Here is a 10,641-nt window from a genome sequence, read left to right on the forward strand (position 1 = left end):
CAAGATTGTTCCCGCGTGGTTTATCAGACACGGCAGGGAGGATGAGGAATTAATGGTGTCTAGCGGTGTGTCATTGCTTCCATGAAGAGTCTGACGTGATAAATGAAGACTTACGGGGAACAGTTGCCCACACTTTCTCTATGATTTTGATAGTAAAACACCTCGTGGAAAAAAGGAAAAAAAAACATGGAAAAAAACAAGCTTCTTAGTGCATACTTAAGGCGAACAGCGACTCATACTCCTTGTAGCAATATATTATTGATGCTGAAACACCTCATAAAAAAATAAAATAAGATAAAATAAAAATAAAACTCTTCTTCAATCAAACTTCATTCAGGAGTTTAATCGTAAATCTATTGTGATATAGTAATGTATCTCCTTATTCTTTTACCATAGTTTGTAGTTCCTTCTCCTGAGACTGTTAAAAAGTTTGCCATCATTATTATTTTCTCTATCATATTTAAAGCAGTGATATCATGCCACTGTGATTCCAGGAGAAACTTTGATAGTGAAATTCAGTATTCTGTTAACATTCTTCTGCAACTTCGTATTACCGGAAACGTTACGCAAGTCTTCGTAATTAAGAGAATTTTGTTGAGTCAGAGAGAGAGAGAGAGAGAGGAGAGAGAGAGAGCAGAGAGAGAGAGAGAGAGAGAGACGTGGATGTAGAAAGTGAGTTGTGGACGTTTTTTTATCATCATCTATTTATCTGTGTCTGTCTTCTCCATGTGCCTCTCCCTCTCTCTCTCTCTCTCTCTCTCTCTCTCTCTCTCTCTCTCTCTCTCTCTCTCTCTCTCTCTCTCTCTCTCTCTCTCTCTCTCTCTCTCTCTCCCAGTCCTATCTTCATTCACTCCCAGCAGCTAATCTTTTTCCTATCCATCTCCCTCTCAACCAATCACAAATCACCGCTGGTCTGACGTCACCCCCGCCGGCGGCCCCTCATTGGTCGGGATGATAAATATTAGATAAGTGCTGATGTACCACTACGCCCTTGATGTATGGCCTAGGACGATATGAATCCACATGATGTATGGGTTTGTGTCCTCTGTAAAATCATTTTCCTCTCAATCCACTTTCTCTTTTATCCTTCTTCCTCTCTCCTCCCTCCCAACTGCTCCTCATTCTTTTCTTCCTTCTCTCTTTCCCTCAAGCTAATATACTATGGAGAGATATATGCTGTGAGGAAAGGGAAAGCCGTGTTGCTACTGACGGGAGAGTTGGAAATAAGTGGTGTTTCTGGTGTTTTTGTTTGAGTGTTTTCCTTATTTTTCACTGTTTGTTATTGGAAAGGTCGTGTTCGTCTGGTTATTTATCTATTTTTCCTAACAGTATTTGTTCTCCGGCGGAAATTGCTTTATTTTATTTTTTTATTTTTTTTTACGTTATATAAGTTATCGTTTGCTCCAAGGCACGTAACTCGTCTGACGTAAAGACCTCGAGTTCATCAATAACTTTTATTATTTGCTCTTCCGCGGATGTTGTTCATATATTTTTTTCTCATGTGGAAGTAAGAAAGATACGTTATTTCATTTCTTTCCTAATACACAAGGTAGGTAGTGAGGAAGGTATGTTATATCCTTTTCCAATACACAAAGATGGTAGTTATTTCTCTAATACACAAAGGTAGTAGTGAGGAAGATGCGTTATTTAATTCCTTCCTAATACACAACGGTTATTTTATATGTAGACTTTGTGTTCATCATTTACTGTTTGAATTCGTATGATTTATTCCTCAACGAAATCTTTCACTTATACACCGAAGTGGCGGGAGAGAGAGAGATATATATATTAGTTTCTGCTTCTTCTTAGTGTATTATTGTTGTGTTGGGCAGTGACTTTTATGACTCTATGCGCATTCTGTAAGTAATGTTTATCGTCCAGAGGAAATCCTGCTTTATTTTTCTTTATTACTATTGTGGCGGTGGTAAGATACAAGAGTTAGGTTTTTCCTTAACATGCAAGAGTTATCCCAGTCAGTGACGTCTGTCCGTACCGCCCCAAGGCTACAGAGGTAAAACAGATATGAAAAAGCGATAATTGTAAAACAATAGTGATATTAGTCATTATTTTTTTTCTTGATATGTAGGAGTTACTTCACTTAACTTCATTTACCTTTGCTTCCTTCCCAAGACCGAAAAAGTTAAAGCAAAATAACATCCTATAATAAATTAACTAGCAGTATGAAAAGCGATTAAGTAATAAAGAAGGAGTGATGTTAGTGATTATTTTTCTTCATATACAGAGATTATTTACCTGAACTTTTTACGTTTTCTTCCTTCCCAATAATGAATAAATTAAAACCAAGTAACATTCTAAATCTAAGCGGAGCAGACGATCGATAGATACACCAAAGTTGTTAATAAAGATAGTGCACATAAAACAATCGATAAATGGACCAACACAGCATCCTAAAACATTATATAGAGAATTATGGACACTCAAACGAAAAGAATATTATAAAACTAGTGTAGAAAAGCATTAGATACATATTACAAAAAAAAAAAAAAAAAACACTCAACTAAATAACTATAAAAAAATGTAAACAAACCAAGATAACTTTCTAAAATTATTACACACAGGTAAACAATGAACGTACCATAAACAAGGCAACTTACCTGTCCATTTTCCCCCGCCTCTGTCCCTCGTAGCTTTGGCTTTTTTACGCACATTATTTCCCCGCGTCACCTCCCACCAGAGGAATCAGCGCATCTGGATGAGAAAAGCAAATTTTACGTGTGAGAAATTTTGGTTCTGTTATTGACAAGTCTGCGATTGAAGAGCGAAGATTAATGCCATTTTTTTTTATATATATATATTTTCACTTATGCAGATTATCATTATCATTACTATCATTGTTATTATCTAAAATTGCTGTAGTTGCAGTAGTAGTAGTAGTAGTAGTAGTAGTAGTAGTAGTAGTAGTAGTAGTAGTAGATCAATATTTTTTTACATCTAACAGCTATACAAAATCAAAGCCAACCAGTAAGTCACTCTGACAGTCAATCAATCAATCATTCCATAACTTCAATCAGTCAATCAATCAATCAATCAATCAAGCAACTTATCCGTCAGTCACTCAATCAATCAATCAACTAATACATCAATCTATACATGAACATCAATCAATATATCTCCTTGTCATCACACACACAAAAAAAAAAAAAAATTAATCCTTTGTCTCTTCATAACTTCTTTTGCATTTTCCATTAATCAATCAACCCACATAACATTATCATTACTCGTATTACATTTACACATTAAGAACAACAGCAAGCACTGTCTTCATAGCTTCCCTTACATTTTTACATTTCACTGCAAACACCATTATCAATTCATCGATGCACATATTATTACTCGTATCTTACACAGAAAAACAACACACAAAAAATACCACCGCACTCTTTACCTCTTCAAAACTTCCCCCCCACGTTTTATATTTCATTGCAAACACCATCATCATCATCATCACTGCTCGCTCCTGGTTAGAAAATTCACACCACCTCTCCTCTGCCTTTCCCTTTTCCCCCCTGTCATATATCAACAAGTGTCCTTCTGTGCTACATAAAGAACGCATCACACTCGTCATGTACCCACGGTATGTTTTTAATGCTCCCTCCTCACCTGGCGAAAAATTTTACCTGCATATGATGGAGGTTCTGTGCAGGTGTTTGACCTTTGCATCTATGTATGTATACCTGTTATTAGTGTCGTGTTATTGTTATTAGTGTTATTGTTATGTATATTACTGTTATTATTGAGATTATGGAAGGTGGTGGTGGTGGTGGTGGTGGTGGTGGTGATGATTTCCTGCATCTTATACTGTTGCTGCTACTTATATTACTTCCACTACTACTATTATTATTATTATTATTATTATTATTATTATTGCTATTACTACTACTACTGTAAAATCTGACCTAAACACTGCTAGAAAAATATAATGAACAAAACAAAACTGATCCTCTTTCTTTTACAACACACAACAACAACCTACTACTATTACTACCACCACCACCATCACTACTACTATCATTATCATTACTGTTGAGATCATCATTTTATCATTATTTTAATTAATAAAGTGTTATCATGTAGCAAGTCCACGTATCAAACTCAACCGGAAATTACAAGGAAGCAAGGAAGCAGAGCAAGAGAGAGAGAGAGAGAGAGAGAGAGAGAGAGAGAGAGAGAGAGAGTCGAGAGAGAGAGAGAGAGAGAGAGAGAGAGAGAGAGAGAGAGAGAGAGAGAGAGAGAGAGAGAGAGAGGGCTGGGTAAATAAGTGCACTATACTCGATTTTTATAAATGATAAAATCCTGAGAAAAAAAAAAAACGAAAAGCAAAATGATGTTAGACTACATCCCGAGATTATATAATTGCGAACGAAATTGAAATAAAGTTACATAAGGGATTTTTCAACAGTTCCCAAAAATCTTCTATTTGTCTCTATGCATCTTTTTGTCATTGCCTCTCTCTCTCTCTCTCTCTCTCTCTCTCTCTCTCTCTCTCTCTCTCTCTCTCTCTCTCTCTCTCTCTCAATAGCTAAACTGGAATACTGAGAACGTATTGTTAGAGAGAGAGAGAGAGAGAGAGAGAGAGGAGAGAGAGAGAGAGAGAGAGAGAGAGAGAGAGAGAGAGAGAGAGAGAGAGAGAGAGAGAGAGAAATTCTAACACCTGCACCAGTACATAAGTGGTTTGTTACCCATAACCCTTCGCAGGACTGAAGTATTGACCGCTAAGTGAGGCAGAGAGAGAGAGAGAGAGAGAGAGAGGAGAGGATGAGAGAGAGAGAGAGGAGAGAGAGAGAGGAGAGAGAGAGGAGAGATGAGAGAGAGAGAGAGAGAGTGAGAGAGAGAGAGAGGAGAGAGAGAGAGAGAGAGAGAGAGAGAGAGACGATAAAAAATTAAATGTCGAGAACTGATCAAAACAATTCACCTTAAAATGACCTTGAAAAAAAAAATCCTGAAAAAATACATGAATTTAAATAAACGAAGTAAAAGCAAAACAGGAATGGAAGAGAGAGAGAGAGAGAGAGAGGACGAGAGAGAGAGATGAGAGAGAGAGAGAGAGCGAGAGAGAGAGAGAGAGAGAGAGAGAGAGATTCCCCCTATCTACAATATTTTACTCCCCAAGCTTCAACACAGCGTCGTGTCATAGAGTCTTCTTATCTCTCCTCCTCTTCCTCCTCCTCCTCATCTTCTTGCTTCTCCTCTTCCTTTTCGTCCTCCTCATCCACATCTTCGTTCTTCCTTGTTCTATTCTGGGTTCTTTTCTTTGTTGAATTATGCTGTTACTTCTTGTTTCCTTTTATTCTTATTCTTAGTCCTCATCCTTCTCTTTACTTCTCTTTCTCTTCTTTGTCTTAGTCACCTTCATCTTCTTCCTCTTTGTCTTCATCATTTTTATCTTTGTATTCATATCTTGCCCATCCTTCTAGACCTCCTCCGCTTATTCTTCATTCTTATCTTCTTGTTCTCATGTTCCTCATTGTTCCCTTCCCTTGCTTCTCTTCAATCTCCTCCTCTTCTTTCCTTCTTTCTTCCTCTTCATCTCCTCACACCTCTTCTGTATTAAAGGGAACTAAACTAAAGGTAGGGGAGAGGAAAGCGTGACTCACTCTCTCTCTCTCTCTCTCTCTCTCTCCTCTCTCTCTCTCTCTCTCTGCTAACACAATCACCAGAGAAATAATTAATACTCAAAATTGCTTTAAATCAACTGTCAAATTTAATCTAATTCTTTTCTAATTAATGCGAAAGATGATAATGATGATGATGATAATGATGATGATGATAAGTGCATATATTGTGCAGGATAAGAAATGAAAAGGAAAACAAAGGAGGAACAGAGAAAAAAACGAAAGGAAGGAAGGAAGGAGAGATGGAAGGATATTGGAGGAGACGAGATGGAACACATAAATAAGGATATACAGCACAGACGTGTGTTTGGCTGCCTGTCTATCCTTATATGTGTGTGTGTGTGCGTGTGTTACAGCATCCCTTCCAACAACACAAAACCGCAACATGCCAGAACACAAAACCAAATGCTCTAAATCTAAAATCTAAAGTCAGGGGCATTTCAGGAGCATTTAAATGTCCTAAGAGAGGTAATTGGGGCTTTAAATATCCCAGTGCCTTGGCAGCGGGTCAGGGGCATTAGGGTGCACCATTCTGCCTCGTGATTGGTCGAGCCCCGCGTGACGTCACCACTGTGGCGATCGACAATAACAGTCATTACAACCGGAAGAGCGATAATCGGAGCCTCAATAATGGTATTTCCACTCTAATGGTATCGTCTGCCGCTGACCCGCGCGCCCACACACACCCACACACACACACACACACCACACTGTTCGTTACGATTGTGATAGTTTGCGTTACACGGCTCGCTTTGTTTTCGCTCACTATCAGATTAGCGTTGCATGTGTGCGTGTATTTTTTGTGTATTTTACGCGGTGTACTGGTATCCGTGTGCTTATTTGTGTTTGAATGTGTTCGTGTACAGTATCTCTCTCTCTCTCTCTCTCTCTCTCTCTCTCTCTCTCTCTCTCTCTCTCTCTCTCTCTCTCTCTCTCTCTCTCTCTCTCTGTTTGCCTTCTGATGTGATTTCGAGTCAGTGAGCTTTTTTATTTCTAGGCAAAATATGATACTTTATTTTTTTATTGTTGTTTTTTTTTAAAGGAAACCACCAAAAAAAGTGATCTGCAAAATGGAGAATAAAAAAGTTATCCATTTTCAAGAACAATTCACAACACGCTGGCCGGAAATTAATAGCCAGTGACTGATCAGTGCGAGCAAATGGAACAACGAACAAAATAAATACAATAACAATGCTAACAAAATAGAGAGAGAGAAAAAAAAGTGATATATTCATTAACCTACGTCTAAACTTTAAACCTTGTGGGACCAAACTTTATGGGACTAAACTGTGGGACGAAAGCCTTAATTCCTTAAACTTGGGCCTGACCTTTTAAACTCGTGGGGCTAATTAAACTTGTAGGACTAACCTCTTTAACTCGTGGTCCTTACTTCTGACACTTGTGGGGGCTAACCTCTTGAACTTGTGGGGCTAATTAATCTTCGAGGGCTGACCACCTAACCCCTCAGGGACGCCTAAGCCCCGTGTATCGCTAGCCCCATCTACTGTAAACCTCGGCTCGTGACGCCTCATAACTACGACCAGTACGAAACTCTTAATGAAAATGCATATCCCTGATTCATATTTTGAGACACTCCTGCGCTGCACCTCCATTACTTTCAAGAGGCTCTAGTTGAAATTTCGCGGGTTTTTAAATTGTTTTGCATGGTTAGTGATAAATTAACAAGATTTCTACATTAATAACACGAAAAGGAAACGTGAGAGCCCCGCTGATCATCTGTGACCTTTGAAAATAGTCGTGGTGAACGAGTAAAACATTTCGGAATATGGATCTTAGTCTTAACCCGAGGCCTGAGAATATGAACTTCGTTACCTCCCACTTTTAAGTACACTTTTCATCACGGGCCACCTTTGCACGTTTACGCCTCTCTCTCTCTCTCTCTCTCTCTCTCTCTCTCTCTCTCTCTCTCTCTCTCTCTCTCTCTGGCGATTATTTATGTCTAACACTTTACTTCTGACGTACACAAGATTAAACTTTGCCTACAAGAGCTGAAGGGGGAAACGAGAAGGGCACAGGAGAAAGTTTGTCACCCACTGGATAGCTCGTCCCTTACACTGCCTAACAAGACGGCGACTAACATGAGGCGAGGAGTAGATACTAGATAGACAGACATTTCTCGTTCCCTCTTAATAAAACACTATTTATAATCAGATTTCCCTTGCTTTAGATTTACCTTACATTTTGATTTCTAGTTCGTCTCAAAAAATAAGGATTAAAAAAAATAACGAAGGAAAAGCATTTTGGAACGAAATTCTCCGCCTTTCTCCCAGTTTTCCACTGTATATGTATAATGCGTTCAGCTTAGGAGGAAAAATTAAATCCGTTGTCATGCACTTACTAGTAGATGTTACAGAAACGGCAATGTTTGTCTATACACTTACAGGACAATTAAAAAAAACACATTACCTTAGCCAGCCGCCGTCTCGTCCTCACAGCCCCTCGCCAGCCACGGGTCTGGTGGTGGCTGGGAAACAAGGACGCCCCCACTCTGATTGGTTCTGGCACGAAAAAAACATGACGTCACGCGGTCCCTTTAAAATGATTGGTTCCCGCCAAACAACACTTCTGGGGGAGGTCGACAGAGGGCAGGCCAGTAGCCACTCTACGCCAGCGCCAGCCCAGCCGCTCCAAACATGGCGGTAATTCAGATAATCTAAGAAATAGCTGTCTCGGTAGATCATCGGAGTCTACACTGTTTACAAAGCTAACGGAGAAGCGATTCTTAAACTGAGTCACATTCATTCCATTCCCGAAAACACTCATACCGGCCTCACTTGTTTAGAGCCGTTAGTCAGTGCTGCGTCACGGCGCGGCACTACATATAGGGTGGCAGCCGGGGAAACAAGCAATAGCAAATACCGGATAGTTTGCTCGCTTGTTATGAGGCTGCTTGTTAACTGCCCTAATGCTTGTTACACGTTTACTGCGTTACTTGTGTGAGAACGGGTGGTGATAAACGCTTCCCCGGCTGCCATTCTCTCCAGCACACTGCAGGAAGGGAAAGAGTAAACGTACTCGTAAGTGATAGAAAGAGAGACACTGACAAAAACAGACACACACAAACGAACAGAGGCACAATATGGCTGGCAATTACTAGAAGGACGGGGAATAATCCTCGTGTATATATAACTGACCTAGCCCTAAATTAACAAATCGATTTGGAGGAGGAGGAGGAAGAGGAGGAGAAGGAGGAGGAAAACACAGGATCAAACGACACGTGGCCTCACCTCTCACCTGGCGAGCAATATTTCCCCGACACTTCCTGGACGAAACGCAATGCATCATGGGAAGCTCCAACAAACGCAGGCCGCTCTAATTAGGCCAGATTTACACTCCCGTCAATGGTGCTCACGCCAATATAATGAGCGCCCACCCATTAACCCCCCCACCACCCCTAACCCGCTCTCCACCCTCACATTCCCCCCAGTGGCCTCCCTCCTCTGAATGTTAATTATTCAGCGATTTTTTGATCAGTTATAATAGTTAGGTTGCGGAGGATTTGGTTGTTTTGTTGTCTTGTGTGTTTGTTTTTTGTGTGTGGTCTTATGTTTTTGTTTGCATTGGTGCTGTGAGTGGCGGCGGTGGTGGTGGTGGCGGCGGTGATGGTGGTGGTGGCGGTGGTGTTAGTAATAAGGACATCAGGGGACAATTTACGTAAGTTCATTAATCAGGTAATTATAATTCTTTGATTCATAGAGTAAGAATAAAAAAAATAATGCTAAACTACAGAGAGAGAGAGAGAGAGAGAGAGAGAGAGAGAGAGAGAGAGACGAGAGAGAGAAGTAGGTACGGAAGCAATATTTGTGTGGGGCGCTCTATCTCTCGTCACCACCAGCGAGAGAAAAGCGGAGTGTTCTTGGGCGTCACTCCACACAGACCACACACACACGACAGAAACATCCACAACTTTCTCTCTCTCTCTCTCTCTCTCTCTCTCTCTGAACGTAAAAACAATACATAACACGGAATACTAATAAACACTAAATAAAACAAAAGCATTAAAAGTAAAGGGTAAAAAACGTCAAAGAAAACACTCCCGGCCACTATAAACAAACAGACTTATCGCTAAATGGCACACCAAACAAACAATTAAGCGGAGAAGTGCGTGAATAATAAACAGATGCATAAACAAAGACCTTTCCCCGGGTAATATTATTGTCAGGCAAAGTTTGCTGTGATTTCCAACCAAAAGAGCTGCGATGCCCAAAGTTGGGATTCCTGGCGACAACTTAAATTAGTGAGCGCCGCAAAGGTCATCTTGAAATACTTATACTTTGTTTCGTATGTATGATGTGTGTGTGTGTGTGTGTGTGTGTGTGTGTGTGTGTGTGTGTGTGTGTGTGTGTGTGTGTGTGTGTGTGTGTGTGTATGTGTGTAATTAAATATTCTTCTCGTCTGTTCCCCTCATTATTTATTCAAACACTTCCTTTCCACTTTTTTTCTTGCTCTTATCTGTCATCACATTATCCTTCCTCTCTCTCTCTCTCTCTCTCTCTCTCTCTCTCTCTCTCTCTCTCTCTCTCTCTCTCTCTCTGTCTATCTATCTATCTATCTATCTATCTATCTCATTTCATTCACGCACGTTACATAATCAGAACATATTCACACTCGCTCTTATCCTCTCTTCGTTTCATTACTAATTCATTCTATCTCTCTTGTTCCTCCTTTCGCTGGCCCTTGGACTTGGAATAATTTATGCAAACCATCTGAGACCAACTTGTAACACTATGCAAACCACTCCGACCCTCTTGACTCTCCCCCTTTCGCTCCTCCTCATTCGTTTCCTCCTCTCACTACTACTCCTCCTCCTCCTCCTCCTCCTTGTCCTTCGCTCCCTTCCAAGCACGTGACTAAAAAAAGCTGCAAGGTAAATTAATTCTTGATAATTGCTCAGTGCACAATAATTGGTTTTCCATCTTTATTTCTCCCTTTTCCCTATTCCCTTCTTCCTTCCTTCCTTCATTCCTTCCTTCCTGTATTCACGAGT

General features: G+C 40.2%; 1 long non-coding RNA gene across 3 annotated transcripts in view; it reads right to left on the bottom strand.

The window, feature by feature from the left end:
• LOC135093679 (uncharacterized) overlaps window positions 1-8,133 on the bottom strand; it is a 204,124-nt gene extending 195,991 nt beyond the window's left edge. For all 3 annotated transcript variants that reach the window (XR_010263454.1, XR_010263455.1, XR_010263453.1), the window contains exons 1-2: window positions 8,061-8,133; window positions 2,616-2,709 (exon numbers count right to left, since the gene is read on the bottom strand). This is a non-coding gene — a long non-coding RNA (uncharacterized LOC135093679). The remainder of the gene's footprint in view (window positions 1-2,615; window positions 2,710-8,060) is intronic.
• Window positions 8,134-10,641: the final 2,508 nt, after the last annotated feature.

The sequence above is a fragment of the Scylla paramamosain genome, chromosome 43 (assembly GCF_035594125.1).
Source record: "Scylla paramamosain isolate STU-SP2022 chromosome 43, ASM3559412v1, whole genome shotgun sequence".
Classification (NCBI taxonomy): Eukaryota; Metazoa; Arthropoda; class Malacostraca; order Decapoda; family Portunidae; genus Scylla; species Scylla paramamosain.